Source organism: Mastomys coucha, unplaced genomic scaffold, assembly GCF_008632895.1.
Source record: "Mastomys coucha isolate ucsf_1 unplaced genomic scaffold, UCSF_Mcou_1 pScaffold20, whole genome shotgun sequence".
Taxonomy (NCBI): Eukaryota; Metazoa; Chordata; class Mammalia; order Rodentia; family Muridae; genus Mastomys; species Mastomys coucha.
Window position 1 is genome coordinate 57792291 of NW_022196903.1, and position 20381 is coordinate 57812671.

General features: G+C 34.9%; 1 protein-coding gene across 2 annotated transcripts in view; it reads left to right on the plus strand.

Moving 5' to 3' along the window:
- The window catches only part of Grid2 (glutamate ionotropic receptor delta type subunit 2), a 1405618-nt gene that overhangs the window by 300268 nt on the left and 1084969 nt on the right, over positions 1-20381 (plus strand). The gene's annotated exons all lie outside the window — the stretch shown is intronic.

Consider the following 20381-nt stretch of genomic DNA (forward strand, 5'->3'; position numbering starts at 1 on the left):
GTTTTTTGTTTTGGTTTGGTTTTTGCTTTTGTTTTTTGTTTGTTTGGTTGGTTTTTGTTTTTTGTTTTTTTTTTTCAAGACAGGGTTTCTCTGTGTAGCCCTGGCTGCCCTGGACCTCACTCTGTAAATCAGGCTGACCTCAAACTCAGAAATCTGCCGGCTTCTACCTCTCAAGTGCTGGAATTAAAGGCGTACATCATCATTAACATGGCTTGAATTCCTGGGTTTTATTATTAGTTTTTTTTTTTTGAATTCTTGTTAAAGAGTATCTAAGGCTATGTATTGCTTGCCCTAAACAGTGGCTTTAACTCTGTCATGTCCACAGCAAAAATATTCCCTCCTAAAATGAGACTGTGTTAATAGTATTAATATGGATTTCTACTTAAAGTTTAATAAATGATAAACCTTTTAATATTGTTAGAAAGTCCTGGTTAATGATATTTTCAGCATGCTCTTATCCTTGTTCACCTTTGAATACCATTGTCCTAATTTAAAGGATGTTTACTTTTAATCTAGGACATGCAGTTTTTAAAATAATGATGATGAAGCCTATCATTTAATCACTTATTTGCAAATTTAAAATTTCACATTAAAGTGTAAAACTGTTTCCCTAAAATACCATTTGAAAGAAAAGAAAACTAAATTAAAAAATTCTAGGTAATATATCAGAAAAATACAAAAACTAAGAAACAAATACAAGGATTTTACTGTATAAAAAATATCAACTAATGCCAAATATATTGGCATACCAAATCTATTAAATACTAAAATAAAAATATTCTCCAAAAGATGAAATAAATATCAAACCACATTGAACTATAAGTTAAAAATCTATAAAAACAACGACATGACTGCACAAGAAAAATCAAGTGAAAGTTGCAAACATGCTAAACAATGATGAAACTTAAGAAAATTAGAAAAGATACAGAAACAATGAAATAAAACAATTATAAACAATGAAAAGATTTGAAGATTTGCCAAAAAAAATTTTCATTAGTAGATGCTATACAGTGTTTAAATACTAAGAAAAAAATAGAGCCTGAGTAATTACTCTTACAGAGGTTCAGGAGGAAGGATAAATGCAGCAATCACAATTGACTATCCAAAAAATGATTTTTTCATGACTAAAAAGCCCATAATGGAAATTATATTCTAAAAGATATTTAGGCACATTTCAATAAAATAACATGTGATATTCTACATTCTTCATATTTGGTGCTCTTTTTTCTAGTTTAATCTGTCTTTTACATGATAGACATTGTGAATAACTGGGATTAGACTGTATTACAATAGACATATGGCAGTTCCATTCATATGCATGTAGAGAAAAATATTCATGAAGAAAAGGTTTTGAAACTGGAGATAGGATCTAATAAACACTGCTACCATGTCTGTTGGTTGGCTGTATACACTGGAGGTATTTGCCAAACAAAAAACCTGTATCTACTACAAATTGATGCCATATCACACAGACAGAAGTTATTATAATCTAAAATATGTAACTTCAGAAATTTTAAAAAAATATAAAGACTATCTCATCTTAGACCATTGCTATTAGTAATATATTTGGAAGTAAATACAGCTTTAAGCTCTGTGTTTTTTCATGTTTACTCATATCATATAGTTTAATAGGTTTATACTATGTGGTATGAATGTCTTACACTTTATATCCATACTAGTGGTCTCAAACTTAAAGTGGCTAAACAAGCTGGGCAGTGGTGGCACATGCCTTTAATCCCAGCACTTGGGAGGCAGAGGCAGGTGGATTTCTGAGTTCGAGGGCAGCCTGGTCTACAGAGTGAGTTCCAAGATAGCCAGGACTACACAGAGAAACCCTGTCTCCAAAAAGAAAAGAAAAAGAAAATAGCTAAACAAAATCACATATCTAATTGCTTACATGTGAATAAAACAGTTCATAAATTCAAACATCACTTCCATCTTCCATAAAATGGTGGGATTATTCTAACTAAAGCCTATTTCAAAACACTGTTATGCAGACTAATTAATAATTTTTAGATTTTAATATTCTAGCCCAAATGTCAAAGAGAACATGTTCACTGTCTGTGTGCTCTGGGAAAGTGTTGTGCTGACTGAGTGGTTGGAGTAGAGAACACTTGAGACATATTTGTAAGATGTGAAGCAAAGGATATCTGCTGAGAGGATATCTGCAGTCAGGATATCAGCAGGAGGACTGTCTACAGACCGGATATCATCTCAGACAAGCTATTTGCAGACATGATATCTGCACACAGCATATCATCTGCACACAGGATATCTGCAGACCAGATATCAAAGGCAGACATTATATTATCTTCAGAGAGGGTATCATCTACAGACAGGATATCATTTACAGAGAGAATTTCACCTGCAGAGGTGATATCATCTACAGAGAGGATTTCTGGACACAGGATATCATCTGCAGACACATATCTGCACACAGGATATCTGCATATAGACAGGATATCTGCTTTGGAAGAGGAGACTATAGCAGACAGAACAGATAGAAGAAAAGGAAGTCAAGAAAGGCAGACTCGCTTTCTGAGAGAAGCTATGAGAGATAGAGTGACATTTGTTTTGTTCCTGGGCAAATGCATTTGGACTCAAGGTAATGGGGGAAAGTGGTGCTTTTACATATATAAAATATGGAGCTGTATAAAGGGTAACCTCACATTACCTGTCCAAATCTTTCATTTTATTTAGATTAATTTAATTGTCTTCTGTTATTATACAAAATTAATTTTCTTTGCTGAGTACTAAATTTTGACATTCAAGTTTGATGGTGAGGATGACTTCTAAATTATCCTGATGTAAGCTCTACAGACACTTCCACCTGCTCTCAACATCTTCACATGCTTAGTTGCCTTGAGATGGCTTCCTTCTTTAGGATGGCCATGAGATTCCTCAAAATCTTTTTGTGAATTATTAAGCAAATATAAGTGAACCAGACAAATATCCATAAGCATTCTGTATCAATGTGAAATCAAAATTGATATTTTTTTATATATTTTATGATTACTTTCTATTCCCTTTTGTGTCTATTGAGCTGAAACACTGAACAGATTGGGATTGCATACATGTGCTATATAAATCTCATTTTACAATTGCATTTTTAACTGTATCTAATTCAAAAGATGGAAATTCAAACTGTGAAAACATTTAGTTGAATACCTTAAGCATTATGTTTTTCTTGTTGTTGTTGTTTGCCAAAAGCCATATTTTGCTTTATATGGTTAACTGAATGCATAACAGAATTGGGAGATTTTGTCATCTGTGATATCATGAAAGTAAGGTAGAAGAAACTCATTCTTGTATTAGGTAAGCAGAAAATTAAAGTGAAATAATGTTTTCCACACATTTTACTAACTCCCTTGGTTTGTCAACCAGATGGTACTGGTATAAGTTGACAATTTGCCTTCATGTCTTAAGGTATGAAAATAGACATATATAAAGAAAACAAACTATGAAATAGAATATAATCCATTCTTAAACACAGTACCCCACTCATACAATCTACACAGAGGAGAAACTGTGGAACTGGAAGCCCAGAACTGAGAGTCGAGCTGTTATATCTATCCCAAGTTAGGCTCTTCCTGAGCTGATTGCACAGAACTGGCAAAGGATAGGTTGCCAGAATAAAATTCACATGTTAAGATGGCTAAAGTCAACATGCCTGATTGAAAATACATAAAATTCAAAACATGATTTTATAGCAACAAGTCTGATTGTTTAGTTTGCTACATGTAGTACATTTCTTGTAATTGTGGCTCTTTAAATTTTGAGATTTGTGATGATTAACATTGCCTGTCAACTTAACAGGATCTAGCCTTGCCTAGGGGACAAATCCCTGGGATTGTCAGTGAGGGAGATTCAAATGTGGGTAAGTCAGATGGGAAGCATTACTGTAGATGTGGGTGGTGGCCCTCCTTGATCTGGAGGCCATACCAAATGAACAGCAGAAAAAGATGAGCATCCATTTCAACTCCCTGAGCACTGGGAGAATACCATAGCTTCATGACTTCCTAATCAGCTGTACTATACTCTTAAATTTTGCACAAAAGACCCTCTGACCTTAGGTTACTTTGGTCAGGTATTTTGCCATTTCATCATTCTAGTTTTATTTTTACATTTTACATTTTCTTTAGGTTTTTCGAATTATGAAAATACCTTACCAATAATTTTTATATTTCAATCATTAAACTAGTCTTCTGATAATTTAAGAGAGACTTATCCTTTGTACTGAAATCACAACAAACAAAAAACAAATAAAAGCCTCTCATGGATTCATTAAAATAATAAAATCTGTGGTTTTGAAATGTAAAAAGATTTACAAGTAATATTCAAGGATGTGATACAAGCATGAGGATATACACCTTCATTGGAAGGCCTTGCCACAGTAGTATCCTTTATTCATGAGAGACAACACAAAACCCTAACACTGTTAACATGAGTTCTTGGATGCCAAACAATAGAAAGAAGTAATTCTAAATTACAAGCATATTAATTGATTAATTATGGTTTTGTCATTAACTTGTGTGTGTGTGTGTGTGTGTGTGTGTGTGTGTGTGTGTTTGTGTGTGTGCTTGTGTGCACACAAGAGCATATAAAGACCCAAGGGAAACTTTGAATGGCAATTTTAAGACCCAGTTAATCTTGCTTCACTTTTGGTGTGATTCCCATTTGAGACAGATCTCTCACTAGGCTGGGCCTCACCATGTAGTATAGTCTGGCTGGCCACTGGGACTCAATTATCTGTGTGTTTCAACCTCCCCAATGCTGAACTGCAAGCAGTACAATAGTTTTGAATTATTTTCTTTGCATTTGGGGATAAAATTCAGGAGTTTGTTTTGCAAAGAATGATCTCTCTTTACCATTTGAAATAACTTGCTGTCCATATGTTGACTTTTGTTGGATACTATTCTGAGAGACCCTACCCTCCTAAATTTGAATTAAATAATCTGAACATATTTTGTAGCTCTGGAAATGTGCCCTTCCTATAATGCCTTGTACCTCCTAATGTCTAAGTCCCTTGTGTAATGGATGTCAGTGGTTTCTTTTTTCTCCATTTAAAAAAGTTATCCTGTATCAGAAGATATAGATAACTTTGTATATTTGTTTATAAAATAGATTCTCCTTGGCTGATAGATGTTTTTACTTTTTTTAAGTTCATCTTCTGGTGACTCTAACTTTACTTGACTTTCCTATCATGTATTACTATATTAAGTAAGAGTATATTTGATAAGTTATTGTATTTTTAAAAACTATTTACAAAGTCACAGACTTTTATGGAGGATTTTCATAGCAGGTTCATTATCTTGCATTTCCCAGTTTTACTCTGTATTCACTCTGTATTCAAGTCCCTCCCAACTTTGCTTTTCTGACATCATCCTTATTTATACCTATATGCAAATTTAATAACAAATGACTAGAAAATACATATGAGCATGAACATAAGATTAGCATCCATTTGCCATTTTGAACCTGAAGCATACTATTCACTGTATTCTTTTTCTTTAGTTATATGCTTTTCCCTAAAATTATATTATTTATTTTATGTGGCTGAATAAAATTCCATTGTGTATATATGTACCATGTTTTCATTTATCATTAATCTGTTTATGGTCATCAAGACAGATTCTGTCTTCAGGAATGTAAAAGATTAACCAGAAGTATAATATATAATTAACTCTGATGTCATCTGTGGAGGTTTGAGTTACATGCCAAGATGTGAGCAACTGGCTTACAAGGGAATCCTGATATTCAGTCCTTAAAAAGTCTCCACTCTGATGTTCAAAGTTGCTGCTACAGTGTACATTACCACCAAATGTGAATATATATATATATATATATATATATATATATATATATATATATATGTGTGTGTGTGTATATATGTGTATATATATATATGTATATATATATATATATTCACATGGATTAAAATATATATATATATATATTTTAGCATTTTCCTAGTGTTTGTTGTAACTGGTTTTCCTTATGATGGCCATTCTGATTGGCCTGAAGTTGTTCAACTTGAGTCTCAAAGTAGCTTTAATGCCTCACTTTGCTCTCTGTTCATGTGGGACACTTTGAAATGTATTTTTGACCATTTGTATTTCTTATTATGTGAAAAACTTGTTCAAAGTATTATAGATGGAAATTTCTGATTTTTTAAAGAATAATTGCAGTTATTATATAGTCTAAATATTGACCACTTAAGTGTAGCTGGCACCAAATTTTCCATTCTGAAATTGTGTGTTAATTCACTGACAATTTCTTTGTTGCATATATTTTAAATTCCTGTACTATTAATTAGCCCTTCATAGAGTTGCTCTGTGTTCTAGTCAGAGGCTTGTTTCATGTATGTACATCATGAAATATTTCTGTTCTACAGGATATTTTCTTATTTCCAAATTTAAATTGACTTGTGTAAATAGAAACCTAGTTTTATAAGTTCATTGTTTTGAAAACACTTTTCAGTGCCATTTATTGACAACTTTGGAAAGTAATGTGTCCCTGGCTGTGTAGATTACCTCTTCCTTCTAGTATGTTACATTGGTAGGTATGTCATCTTTTGTTCCAGTTACCTGTCATCTTTGTCACTATGGTTGTCTAGTATAGTTTGAGATGAGGTAATGTGCTACCTCTGGCTGCGATCTTTATGGTTAGGATTGCTTTCTTAATTTATGGTCTCATGTATAGTCATATAACATGAAATATTTTTCCTGGTTTTGTGAAGAATGGTATTGGAATTTATATCCTTTTTTTGGGTAACATTTGGAAAAGATTTTGTGGAGTTGCCAGAGTATGCAACACTTCTACAGAAAAGAGAGAGGACAAGAGATTAAAATTTCAGCCTGTGGTTAATGAAGAATAAATCATTTAAATTAAGGCCACATGCTTAGAGGTTTTTAAGGCAATGAGTAGTTCTACTAAATGACTGTATCATTGGGTTTTAGTTTTTAAATACACCATGAGTTTGAATTTAATTATTTGAGGACATGACATAAATGGGACTCAAATCCTACACATAGTCTTCCATAGTAATGCAATTCCTAATTATTTTCTGCAACTCAGCTTTTTCATGTTTTAACAAAACAATCACTGTAACTGTTTACAGAGTTTCATAAGGCAAAAAATAATTATCAAATGCTTTTGATAAACACTGTTTAGTGTAGCAACAGGAGACAGAGACCCATTATATTGGATGATGAACAGAAGATAGTAAACCTTCAACACTTAAATGAGCAAGGATTACAAGGAGATAGATCATGGAGAAATTAAAAGTATGGTCTGTGGGGCTGGAGAGATGGTTCAGTGGTTAAGAGCACTGACTGCTCTTCCGGGGGTCCTGAGTTCAAATCCCAGCAACCACATAGTGGCTCACAATCACCTGTAACAAGACCTGATTCCCTTGTCTGAAGACAGCTACAGTGTACTTACATATAATAAATAAAATAAATATTTAAAAAGAAAGTATGACCTGAGTTACTCAGAGAATAGCATTAAGTGGAGACTTCAGAGAAGGTGTTGAGTTTATTTCAGTACTAAGTGTAATGGCTGTTAAGTAGCCAGGAGACCTTATCTTCCGGAAAAGTTCATTAAACACCAGGAATGTTAGAAACAAACATGGAGATACCAAGTGAATGACATATCTCTGTGGTTGTCATTCTGCTTGTTTGCTGCTGGACGCAGATAACTTGATGGAAGATGATATTAAAATATCAACTTCCAATACACTACAGAGAATATAGCAATAATAAAATCTGGTATTGACATAAAAACTGTCAGGTAAACCAATAAAATAGAAAATGTGGCCTACATATTAGCCAACAATTCTAAGCCTATGCCATCTTTGACAAAGATACTAGTTTATTTTCACCTAGTAAGAAAGAAATCAGTAAGAAAGGGCATTGCCAAAACCAGAACCCTACTTCAGAAGATTTGCATTCAAAGGAGATTAAAAAGCTTAATATAAACCCTGAGTTCTGAACTTTTCTTAACCAAAACATAGGGGATACCCTTCAATATATTTGGGTCTATAAGAACTTTTTGAATATGACATCAATAGCGTAGGAACTAGTCCCAAGTGTAAACACATTGGAGTACATGAAATTAAAATGTTTCTATGTATAGATAGATAGATAGATAGATAGATAGATAGATAGATAGATAGATAGATATCAGCATAGCAGACAGTCTACAGAATGGGAATTTAACTTTTATTATAGCTATGCTTCAGATGAGCAGATAATATCTAGAATTTACAAATAATTTCAGAAATTTAATGAAAAAGAAGTAAAAAATGCTAATCAATAAATGAGAAGATGATTTGAATAGATAACTATTGAATCATAACAAACTAACCAAATAAATAAATTATAATGTCCAATAACTATCTTCAAAAGCACTCATTATCTCTAGCCATTAGGAACAAACAAATGAAAACTAATTTGAGAAACCATATTACCTATTCAGAATAGCTTTCATCAAGGAAGCCAACAAGTATTGCAGATGATATTGAGAAAAAAATGAACCTCTCTTTCACTGCTGGTGGGGATATATATTAATGTATCCATTATGAAAACCAATTAAATGTTTTATAAGTAATTAAAATAAAGCTACCATCATATACCTTATCATAGACATATTTATACTTCATTGTCTGTTTATATACCAAATAAATGTTCTATTTGTATACCAAATAAATGAAATTTATCCTAGATATCCCTGAAGTGACAAATAGAAAAGAGAAATCTTGAGAAAGAGAATCTCTTTCTTAAGAGCTCCCCGGGACTCTTAAGACTCCCCAACCAAGGAACACACATGGAGGGACCCATGGCTCTAGCAGCATATGTAGCAGAGGATGGCATTGTCTGACATCTATAAAAAGAGAGGCCCTAGGTCCTGTGAAGGTTAAATGTCCCATTATGGGGAATGGTAGGATGGTGAGGCAGGACTGCTGGGCAAGTAGGGGAACACCCACATAGAAGCAGGAGGAGGAGGGAGGGCATAGGGGGGTGAGGACAGGAAAATGGAAAAGGGGATGACATTTGAAATGTAGATAAATAAAATATCCTAGCAAAACAACAAAAAAGGATTTAGATGAAACATGAGTAAGACATGTGAGTTGTGAAAGGGGATCTCAAAGGAATTATTTTTGTACTTTTACCTGTGGAATAGACTCATTGTAGCTTTCTGTGCTATGGAAGTTCCAAAAATTTTAACAGACAGTGAATGTTTAAGATTCAGTAGTTTCAGAATGGTTATTTCAACTGTATGGAAGTTCATTGAGAATCATAGGCTAGTTCTGTTCTGGGCAGGTGATGGCTGGAGTAGCTACAAAAATATAGCTGTATGAGTTTTTCTTTGCAAGTTCTTTGCAATAAAGAGATTTTGTAAAAATTAAAACAAAATAATAAAACCCAAAGCCAATACCCTTATTTTATTTAAAAATATCTATTTTTTTTATATCAAGGGAGAATGGCCACACGTGGCCTATTATTTTTGAAAATCTGTATTTCCTCCTAGGAAACATCTTGTTACTGTAAATCTACACAGGGGATAGTGTTAATGACTTTTAAAAATATATCAGACTGTAACTTTTTTTGTGTTCCAGATAGGTTGAAAGCATGTAATTTCCAAGTGGGTTTTTTACATACCTCTTAAAAATTGTAAAGAAGCACTATTCTGGTCGTGTAAAGCTCAATTCCTCTCCCATAGTGTTTCCCCAGAAAATAGTAATTGTTGTGAGGATCCATCTTCCAGTTCTTTAGCACTCCCAGGTGAATGGTTTTTCAACTGACCTACAGCTTGCATAAGTATCCCCAATGATTTGGTCCATGTTTTAATTATCATTGCTGTGAATCCAATTCTTTAAAGTATTGTGATAGGTGCAGAGATTTAAGGTTTGTAAGGATGACTGTGTTGTAGTACAGTCAAGGGGGAAAGAGTTGGTAATATTTTCAAGTTCAATAATAAAAGTCCTACAATTAAATGGAGGTTAGGTATTCTGCTCATTCTGTTAAAAAGATAAAAAAGATGTGCACTTCTTTGGTTTGAACAGAGCCTGGGACCATGACATGTATGCTCAGATGCTGTTGGTGAAAATCAAAGGCCCAACTTAGGATGATGATTGAAGGTAAATTATTGAAAATTGGAAATAGTTCAAAGAAAAAAAACATGAAACAGTATAACTAGAAAATGCATTCTTTAAAGAACCCCAATGGAATCTGGAAAGCAAGAGTCTTAGAAAGATTCTTCCCAAGATGAAGGAAAGACTTCTAAAGAAGGCAATCAAAGAATGCCTTCCTGGCCAGCTGCTGGACAGTGGGCTCTGAACATGGATAGAATGCCCGCTTGGCAGATATTGGCTCTTAACTCCTCAGCTTGCTTATTTATTCAGCAAAAAGAGCAGTGTGTAGAACATGCATGCTTGTTAACATGAAATTAGTAGTGAATATAAACTATTTATGTCATTTTCATTAATATATAACTAATGGTATTAAGTAAGAACAGTAATTTAACAGTTATTCCTACAGATTTTATTAACTGGTTGCTTTCTTCTAAGTGGCTCCAACTAACTAACTTATTCGAGTTAAGTGGCTAAAACTCCTGACTTGTTTTGCAATTTACTGCGCTTATGGAAACACAGAAACAAAAGGGGTAATTTATCAAATACTTCATAAAATGTGTGGAACATTTTTCAAAGTTGCATTATACTTTGAAGCATATGAAACTAAAGTAGTTTAAAGAAGACTTATTAAGTTTTGAGTAACCACTACTACAGGTGCTGAGGCTTGCTCTGAATTATCACACAAAGGACATTACTCGTGATTGTGCTATGTATCATTAAAATAAAAACACTGCATCTTGTTATATGAAATGAGTCAAGGGCAACACACTCTTGGTGAGTCGTTAAATTGTGGTTTTACACTCCTGTGCCAGGTTTCTTAGACTCAAGATAGTGTTTCCCAGTTTGGTAAGAATTAATTTTTTTCCTCTTATGTTACCTGTATCTCTGTCTCTCCTAATTCCTTCTGCTCTCTGAATACTTCAATGAAATCTTTATAGGACAGTGGTGGATGTCAGAAGTCAATGTCAGGTTCATATAGAAATAACTGTGTCACCCAATTCTGTATCTTAATTATTTTTACTGTGTAAGGTTCTTTTTACCAGTATTTTGAAATTTGTACAGGATAAGATAAATGTACAGGCTGACATTTCCCTTTACTTCCTTCTTAATGAAACTTACTTCACACTCTCAAAGGCATACACAGTTACAGTTATGGAAAAGATAACAGAATATAGTATAGTAAAGGAACATATTTTCTCTAAGGTAACTGTCCACTTTAAATTATTTTGAAGTTATTACTATAAATAGAATAGATAAATCCATTGAGCATCTTGAAGCAGTCAACTAGATAAAATATTCATTGAATTTAATTTAATTGATCCTTGAATTCTTCTAGGTTCGTGTTTAAGCCATCTCACTTATGCACTTTTCTTGGTGTTAATTGAAATGGAATATCATTACTTCCTCCCAACTTCTTCTTCCTCCCATATATATGCATACATGTAAAATGTGTGTATGTGTGTTTGTGCAATAATAAAATAGTTATTACTTACCTTACCATATTACACTAAATCATTCACTACCCCCAGTAGAAAGACAAGTAACCTTAAAATTCACTAAATAAATACAACATATTTTCTTTTCCAGTGAAAAATTCAACTATTTTGAAATAGAAAATTAGATCACATTTCCTCTCCTTTGCCCTTTAACTTTTCACAGAGTCTTCTACTTTTTTAGCCAATTTCTTCACTGGAAAGATTAACATGCGGGCCATTAGGAGCATGACCAGGGTTGGATTATAGCAGGCACACTGCATTAAGTTAGAGCTGCTCTGCTTTACCCTACAGTGGCCATGTACAAGGTTTCGTGCCCTTTGAGACACAGCAATTAAGTAATAAGGCAGGCACTTACACCCAACCATTGAACTGAAGTCAGGAACTCCTATTGTTGAATTAGGTCAAAGATTGAAGAGGCTGAAGGGGAAAGCAACTCCATAAGCAGACCAACATTCTCAACTTATCCAGATCCCAGGGAGCTCCTAGAGACTGTGCCAACAAACAAAGTATATAAGGGCTGGTTAGAGTCCCCTGGCACAAATTTAACAGAGGTCTGCCTGTTCGGGTCTTGGTGGGAAAAGTGCAATGAATCCTGGAGAGACTTGAGGCCAGAGGGAAGGGGGAAGTCTGGTGGGGGAGAGCATACTCTAGGAAGTAACGGGGGAGAGGAACGGGGTGAGGAACTGTGGGAGAGGGAATCAGGGGGTGTAACGAAGGGAATGCAAATAAATAAAATAATAAAAATTGAAAAAAAAAGTTAAGGCAAGCAAGTGTAACTTTTAATTGCATATTGCAGAAATACCTGAGTGCTTGATATAAGTTGTATCCATGCCATACTCTCCTTGTTCGCTGATGTATGGTCAACTTCATAGTCATTTATTTCTACATGTATTCAGAATGAAAGCTTGTTCACCTGTCTCAGTTCACCTGTTCATCTGCTGCTTCACTGAGTGTCAGGCTCATCCTTTCATTGGATAGCTAGCAACCTGCTTCAGTACTTTGCTCTCACAATACAATCCTGTTACACACACTGGGGCAGTTCATGAACAATTGCCCCAAAGAAAAAAAATTTTGTTGTTCAATTCACTTATAAGTTTAAAGTCCTCAATAACTGCTTGAAGTTCTTTACACAAAAAGATGACAGGTTTTTTTTTTCCAGCTTTTGTGTCATATAATTATTTTCAGTTCTAACTTCTATCAACTAACATGAAAATACAAAGAGATGAGGTGGGAATGGGTGAGTGGGTGGAGGAGCACTCCCATAGAGGCATATTGGAGGGAGGGAAAGTAGGGTAGTATGGGGGATTTGTGGAGAGGTAACCTTGAAGGAGATACCATTTGAAGTGTAAACTAATAAAATGATTAATAGAACCAACAAACAACACAAAACAAACAAATTATTGTAAGAAATCCGAAAGCCAGAGAGACAGAGAGACAGAGAGAGAGAGACAGAGAGACAGAGAGAGAGACAGAGAGACAGAGAGAGAGACAGAGAGACAGAGAGAGACAGAGAGAGGAAGGAGAGAGAGAGAGAGAGAGAGAGAGAGATTAAACACTTGTACCACCTTCAGTTTGTTCTCTTTGCTTCATGCTTGTGGTCAATGATGCATTTTCTCAGTTCCTCACTCTGCCACCATGCCTACCAATGTTTGCTATACCTCCCCAACATATCAAATTACTATTCTGTTGGAAATGTGAGCCCAAATAAATTCTTTCTTCAATGAAAGAAAATAAGAAAGAAAGAAAGAATGAATGAAAGAACAAAAGAAAGAAAAAATGAAAGAAAGAAAAAAACAAGGAAAGGAAGAAATGACTCACACATACTAATCACTATCATATATACATGATTGCTACTACAGTAGGGGATTCATTTGATTTTGCTAAGTTTTACACTGACAAAAAACTTCTCAAGTAAGATAAAGTTTCATTTTGTGTCAGTTTTCCTACAAATATTTTCATTACCTAGATTCACCCAAATTGAGAAAATCCAAATCTTTTTGTTTCAATTTTGACACTTGTATACATGAATATGATGTAATGTTTTATATTCACCTCCTATTTTCCCCATCTAACTACTATGTATCTCTCATTAGCTCTTCCTTTTTATTTTTCTTGACTACTAAATCCAATTTGTCCTGTTCATATGTTCATGAGTCTGGGTGTATTAGATGCACCATGAGCATTTTACCAATATTCCCCAGCTCAATGAACAGCAAAGGATGGGGCAACTGTTTGAACATAGTGAAAGGCAATTGACTCGTGTCTTAGTAGTCTGAATACTTCTGTTTAAATTTACATATTTGAATGTGTGTATTTCAGTGAATCTCTATAAGAACACAGATATGGTACACATATGGAAGTCAGGATGTATTTTAAAGATACAGGGTTCTGAGGATTGAAATTAGGTCCTTTGGTTTGGTGGCCAAGTTCCTTTACTGGATCAGCCATCTTTTTGACCCTAGACCTGATTTTTAGTATTTCCAAAATATGTGTTTTCTTATTGATCTAAATCTGTGTGTATAAATATACATATATGTTTATATAAACATGTAATTTATTATATTTCTTGGTTTGATAGGTACAGGAGAGGAATCTGACCTGAAACACTTTTAGCTCCTTGTTGTTTGTATCAATGAGTAAATTAAGATATTCATTCTTTTCTTTATTAGATATCTTCTTATTTACAATATCTCCTTTCCCCTACAATATCTCCTAGGTTCCCCTCCAAAAAAAAAAAGAGAGAGGAAAAAAAAGAAAAAAAAAAAACTAAAACATCCCCTGTTCCTCCCCCCAACACTCCCTGTTCACCATGCCACCCGCTCCTGCTTACTGGCCCTGGTATTCCCCTACACTGGGGCAATTGTGAAGAACCTTCATAGGACCAAGGGCCTCTCCTCCCATTGATGACCAAGTTGGCCATCCTCTGCTATATGCATGCTTCTGGAGCCATGAGTCCCACCATGTGTATACTCTTTGGTGGGAGTTTTAGTCTCTGGGAGTTCTGAGGGTACTAGTTAGTTCATATTGTTATTCCTCCTAAGGGGCTGCAACCCCTTCAGCTCCTGTGACCTTTCTCTAGTTCCTTCATTGGGGACCCTGTACTCAGTCCAGTGGATGGCTGTGAGCCTGTACTTCTGTATTAGTTGGGTACTATCAGAACCTCTCAGGACACAGCTACCTCAGGCTCCTGTCATCCAGCAATTGTTGGCATTCACAACATGCTCTACTATGTTCATAGCAGCCTTATTTATAGTAGCCAGAAACTGGAAACAACCCAGATGTCCCTCAACAGACAAATGCATACAGAAAATGTGGTACATCTACACAATGGAGTCCTACTCAGCTATTAAAAACAATGAAGTTATGAAATTCTTGAGGAAATGGATGGACCTGGAGAATATCATCCTGAGTGAGGTAACCCAATCACAAAAGAACACACATGGTACGCATTCTCTGATAAGTATTAGCCTAGAAGATCAGAATACACAAAGTACAAACTACAAACCATAAGAAACTCAAGAAGAAGGAAGACCAAAGTGAGGCTACTGAGTTCCTTCTTAAAAGGGGGAACAAAATACCTATGGAAGGAGTTGTAGAGACTAACTATGGAGCAGAGACTAAAGGAAGGACAATTCAGAGACTGTTTCACCTGGGAATCCTTCTCATATTCAATCATCAAATCTAGACACTATTGTGGATGCCAATAAGATATTCACTATTATAAATTAGAATAGTGCAATACTCTTCATGCTGCACATGTGTATATATATAAATATATATATACACATGTGCACATGTATGTATGTATATATATATATATGGATATTTATATGTATATATATGTACACATGTATATATATACTTAGAAAGAAATATTTGAAAATACCTTAAAATCAAAGTGGAGAATAGACAAGGATGGCTTATTCAACTCTGATCAATTACAGATTTTAAATTAAAAACAGTATGCAATCTTATAAAATAAACAAAGCACATGTTGAGTTATATAATGGTTAAATATAGACATAAATATGTATATTTACATTTGTATCTAATTGTTTTACAATCAATCAAGTATAATTTCATGAAAATGAATATGTTTAATTGTATGAGCATGTGAATTATAACAAAAGCATGTATTATTAAATAACACTTCATTCACACATGTTAGCTTAAAACAGCACAGCTTATTTATACCTTCCTGTTCAGCTGGTATGATGCTCCACAAATTACTTCAACTTTGGTTTCAAAATGCTGGAATAACCTAATGTATTGTTATATCAAATTACACAGAAAATTTATAAAACATAAATTCCAATAAATTATCAAGTTTTACATTAAAGATTTAAAAAATAATAGACTCTTCTCCAAATTAGTAGTCTTAGACAAGTCAAAATTATATGCTTATTTTAAAGTATGTATTATTAACCTCTAGAAGAAGTTATAGACAAACTTGTCATATGTCACGCCAATAGAAATGGAAGAAAACTCATTAATAGTTGCAGTATATCTTTAAAACACCCTAAGTATTAAGTAGTAACTAAAACTTAAGTTATTACACACACATTCCATATATAAAAATAGGATATGTTTGCAGTACCAAACAGAAAATCTCCCCAGGAAAAAATAAGAAATGTTTTAGATAGCCAAACCATTGGACTTTAAAAGAAACAGTGGGATACGTTCTTATTTGCATAGTGCTGTGTGTGAAAGGTGGCTATGAAGCCATACAGAAGGACTGTAAGGTGGAAATTACAAATTTACACAAATCTTAAATACAGTTTCACATAACTATGCAAATATAGCAACTCTCAAATAGAACAAAACTTTAAAACTACTATTACAACATCACAATGGACAGAACAAGGACTATAGTTTGTACCATTCCTTACCTTATTATTTTATATGTTTAACAGATTTTTTTATAGTAAAGGAACTGAGAAAACATAATCTCAAAGATACATTTACCATTTTAACCTTTCCATTTACAGGCAGTGTTATTACTTCATTTCATGATACCATAGTGAAAACCTTATCAAAAAGACACGTAAGACCTTTATCAAGTTAGATTTGAAAAGTCAAAGGTTCTTAGAACCATTACTGTTTACTGATACTTTGTTTTCTTGCTTAAATGAAAGTTGCAATAATAGTTCATATAATGAGAATAACATCAAGAATTTTAGAATTATCATGAATATTATTAAATTCAAAGAATTAGTGGATAAGATTGATTGGTAGCAATTATTAAAAAGTTGTAAACTAAAGTTGGTGTTACTGAAAAGCCAATAAATACGTCTGTGCTTATGAACTTGTGTGTGAAATGAGATAGCTCAAGCCTTCCTCTCCAAACAGGAGAGGATGATGACTTTGATGAATGGAATATATAGAAGAAGAGAAAGATGCTCTTTTCAGAAGAAAAGTTTCATAATGATACTTCTAAGATGATCTAATGAAACTATAAAGACATGATCTCATAATAATTGGACTTAGCCAGTTATTGCTGTGTCAGAGCCTCATTTTTTATGTACTAAGTACATGAGGCCAGAAATGTGTTTTTATAGTCTTCCTTCTATGGACAAACACTGTTCTTTCATACACTGTTTTTGCTTGGATATGTTTTTAAGGTACAGACCTGAACATATGTAGTGACTCATGAAGCAAAATGACACACGTTAAAAATTGATTCTTTACCTTTTCAGGATCTCAGATCTGAAGTTTTCTCCATGGGCTCTTAAATATAGTATATAAGATGATTTCATTTTAGTTTATTTTTCTTCTTAAGTAAATTTTATCATATCCTTTATAATTTTTCTCTTATATCTACTTTCAAAGTAAAGTCTATCATAGACTCTTTTGTATGTAAAAATGTAGACTAAAATAAAATAAGAAAACTAATTCTCAGAATCTTTGTTTAGATTTTCATTTTGCCCAGTGTGCAGTTTATTCTTTCTAAGTTTTTGGAGAAATTCACAGTGTTCAAAGCTTCTTCTTTTATTATTTTACTTCATACTGTAGGGCACTGGGCAGTGGGGAAATAAAGGGGTGGGAGGGAGACTGTCATCCTACCAGAGCTCGAGGGCACTGACCAGTGAACACTGGAGAATGCCACACACGCTCTCCATGCCCATGGGTGTCTGGCTGTGGAAAGCCATGGGATCCAAGTCTACAGGTGTGGGAGGGATCAGTCCAGGGTCCCTAAACCTAACAGAGGCCAAGTATGACAGGTTCTTGCTCCTGGGCATTGCAGGATGTCACTGGACACTGCAGAAGTGCTGAGAATGGGTGAGTGCTCTGAACAGGCAGTGGCCCCAGGGTTAAAAGGAAAAAGTGGGTAAGTGGGTGTGTGGGGGGAATGCTGGGTGGTTTTCTGGGGCAGGGAGTGGTGAGAGTCCTTGATCTGGTCTGGCTGCTGGAAATGCTGGGAGGCTTTCCTGGGGGAGATTAGACTTCCAATTAGGCTTTAGCAGAAGGAAGGCCTAAGCCATTGTTCCAGCATGGGGAGTCTAGATGAAAGGAGGTTGTCCATAGATTTAAGGCTTTATTATAGAAAACAGAGAGGGAGAGAGGGAGAGAGGGAGAGAAGGAGAGGGAGTAAGGGAGGGAGGGAAAGAGGGAGAGAAGGAGACAGAGGAAGGAAGAGAGGGAGAGAGAGAGGGAGAGGGAGGGAGGGATGGATGGAGGGAGGGAGGGATGGGTTGATGGAGGGAGGGAGGGATTGACAGAGTGAGGAAGGGAGGGAAGGAGGGAGGGAGGGAGGTAAGGAGGGATGGACAGAGGGAGGGAGGGAGGAAGGGAGGGAGAGAGAAAAGTAGAGACAGACCGACCTTGGCCACTTGGAAAGAGGGGGAGGGGAAGGGAAGGAGAGGGAGCGAGAGGTATAAGTAAAAGCAAGAGCTAGGGGGGGCAAAGTAGCTCCTTTTGTAGTGGGATGGGCTATCCTGCTGTTCCCAGGTAACTCTGGGGAGGGACATACCTGGCTGTGGTCAGGTAACTGTGGGGGTAGAGTCCAGCTTGAATACTAGGAGCTTGGGCATTGTCTAGCCACAGGATAATGGAGTTGGAGGATTCCTGATGTCAGGTGTCTATATCTGGGTGTGTAGCTCACTGTTCTGTCCCTTGTAGAATTTTCTACTGGGTCTCCAAAGTAAGCCTTACTCAACCAGAACACAGACTGCCATTCATGGCCCAACACCATACAATAGTTTTTTAATAAATGGATGGAACAGGCTCTGTTTAAGAAGTTTATTTTGTACAAATACATATAACCTCTTTATATAATCAAAAAAAATAAAAGATAAATATAGTCTGTACTATTTTTACAGTCATCTTCTGGTTTCAACTTTGGAATTCAGAAAAGGAGCTCAGTAATCTAATATGTGAACTTCCAGATCTGACATCAGATCTGGAAGAGTTCTGTACATTCATGTGTCTAATACTGTTATTATCAACAATATGCTTTATCAATTATCAATAATATTTTTCAATATTTATCAATATTACTAAGAAGATTTTCATTGATTCTAGAAAGTCAATAATAATGCTGTGTGTAAATGAAATAGGACACAAAGTTGTGGAATATACTCCATTATGAAAGAAATTTGATAACATTTCATGGGTGAAAAAATCCAATGCAGAGGGATGGATATTGCATGATTCCTCTGCTCTTAAGTTTCCAGGTTCCTCAGTTTATAGAAAGAAGACTTGTGAACAGGTCCTGAAGCTTGGAAGAACAGTGAATAGCTAGTGTTAAACAGGTGGAGCCTCACAGTTTGGTATGATGAATATGCCCTTAGGAGACATGATCATACAGATTCTACAACAGCATGTACATGCTTGTGTGTGTGTGTCTTTGTCAGTCTGTATGTTTGTGTGTGTGTCTACATCCTACTTATTTGTACACAATAATGTATAGGTGGCAAATTTTGTATATATTTTATTACATTTTAAAAAATTTAACAGGAGTAATAATGGACATTTATCTGTTTATATGTAAATAAAAAACTAAGAGTGGAGGTAACAGTAAGACATTTTGGCATTCTAAATATCATTACTGTGATTACTGATATTTAAAAGTAAAACAGTAAAATTGTAAAAAAAATATCATTTTAATCTGAATTAATAACTGATCAAATCTAGCATATAAAAAATGTCAAAACAAAGCATTTCAAACTGAGTAAACAGCTATCTATGACATAGAACTGTAACATTATGGAATACCAACAAAGAACAGCATTAGTTTGCAAGATACAATGACTCTCTCCAAGGATGCCTTTTTCTCTGAATACTGAAAATGAATGTATTTATGCAAATTTAAAGTATATAGCTGGCATTTAATCAATAACTTAATTATTTGATGTTCTATTCAGTTGTTTACATATCAATTGTTATCCTCCTTCCTGTTTTCCCATCCATAAGCCCCACCTTCATCCCCCTCTCCTTTGACTCTGAGGTGGTGCTCCTCCAGCCACCTACCCACTCACCCCTTACCCCTCTAGCATCCCCCTTCTCTGGTGCATCAAGCCTCCATAGGATCGACTGCTTCTCCTCCCTCTGTTACATATATAGAGGGAACCATGAAACAGTGCATATATACTCATTGGTTGGTAATTTAGTCCCTGGAAGCTCAAAGGGGTTCAGTTAATTGATACTGTTATTCTTCCTATGGGATTTAATTATTTTAAGAACATAAGGCTGCTATGAACATGGTGGAGCATGTGTCCTTCTTACATGTTGCAGTATTTTTTGGGTATATG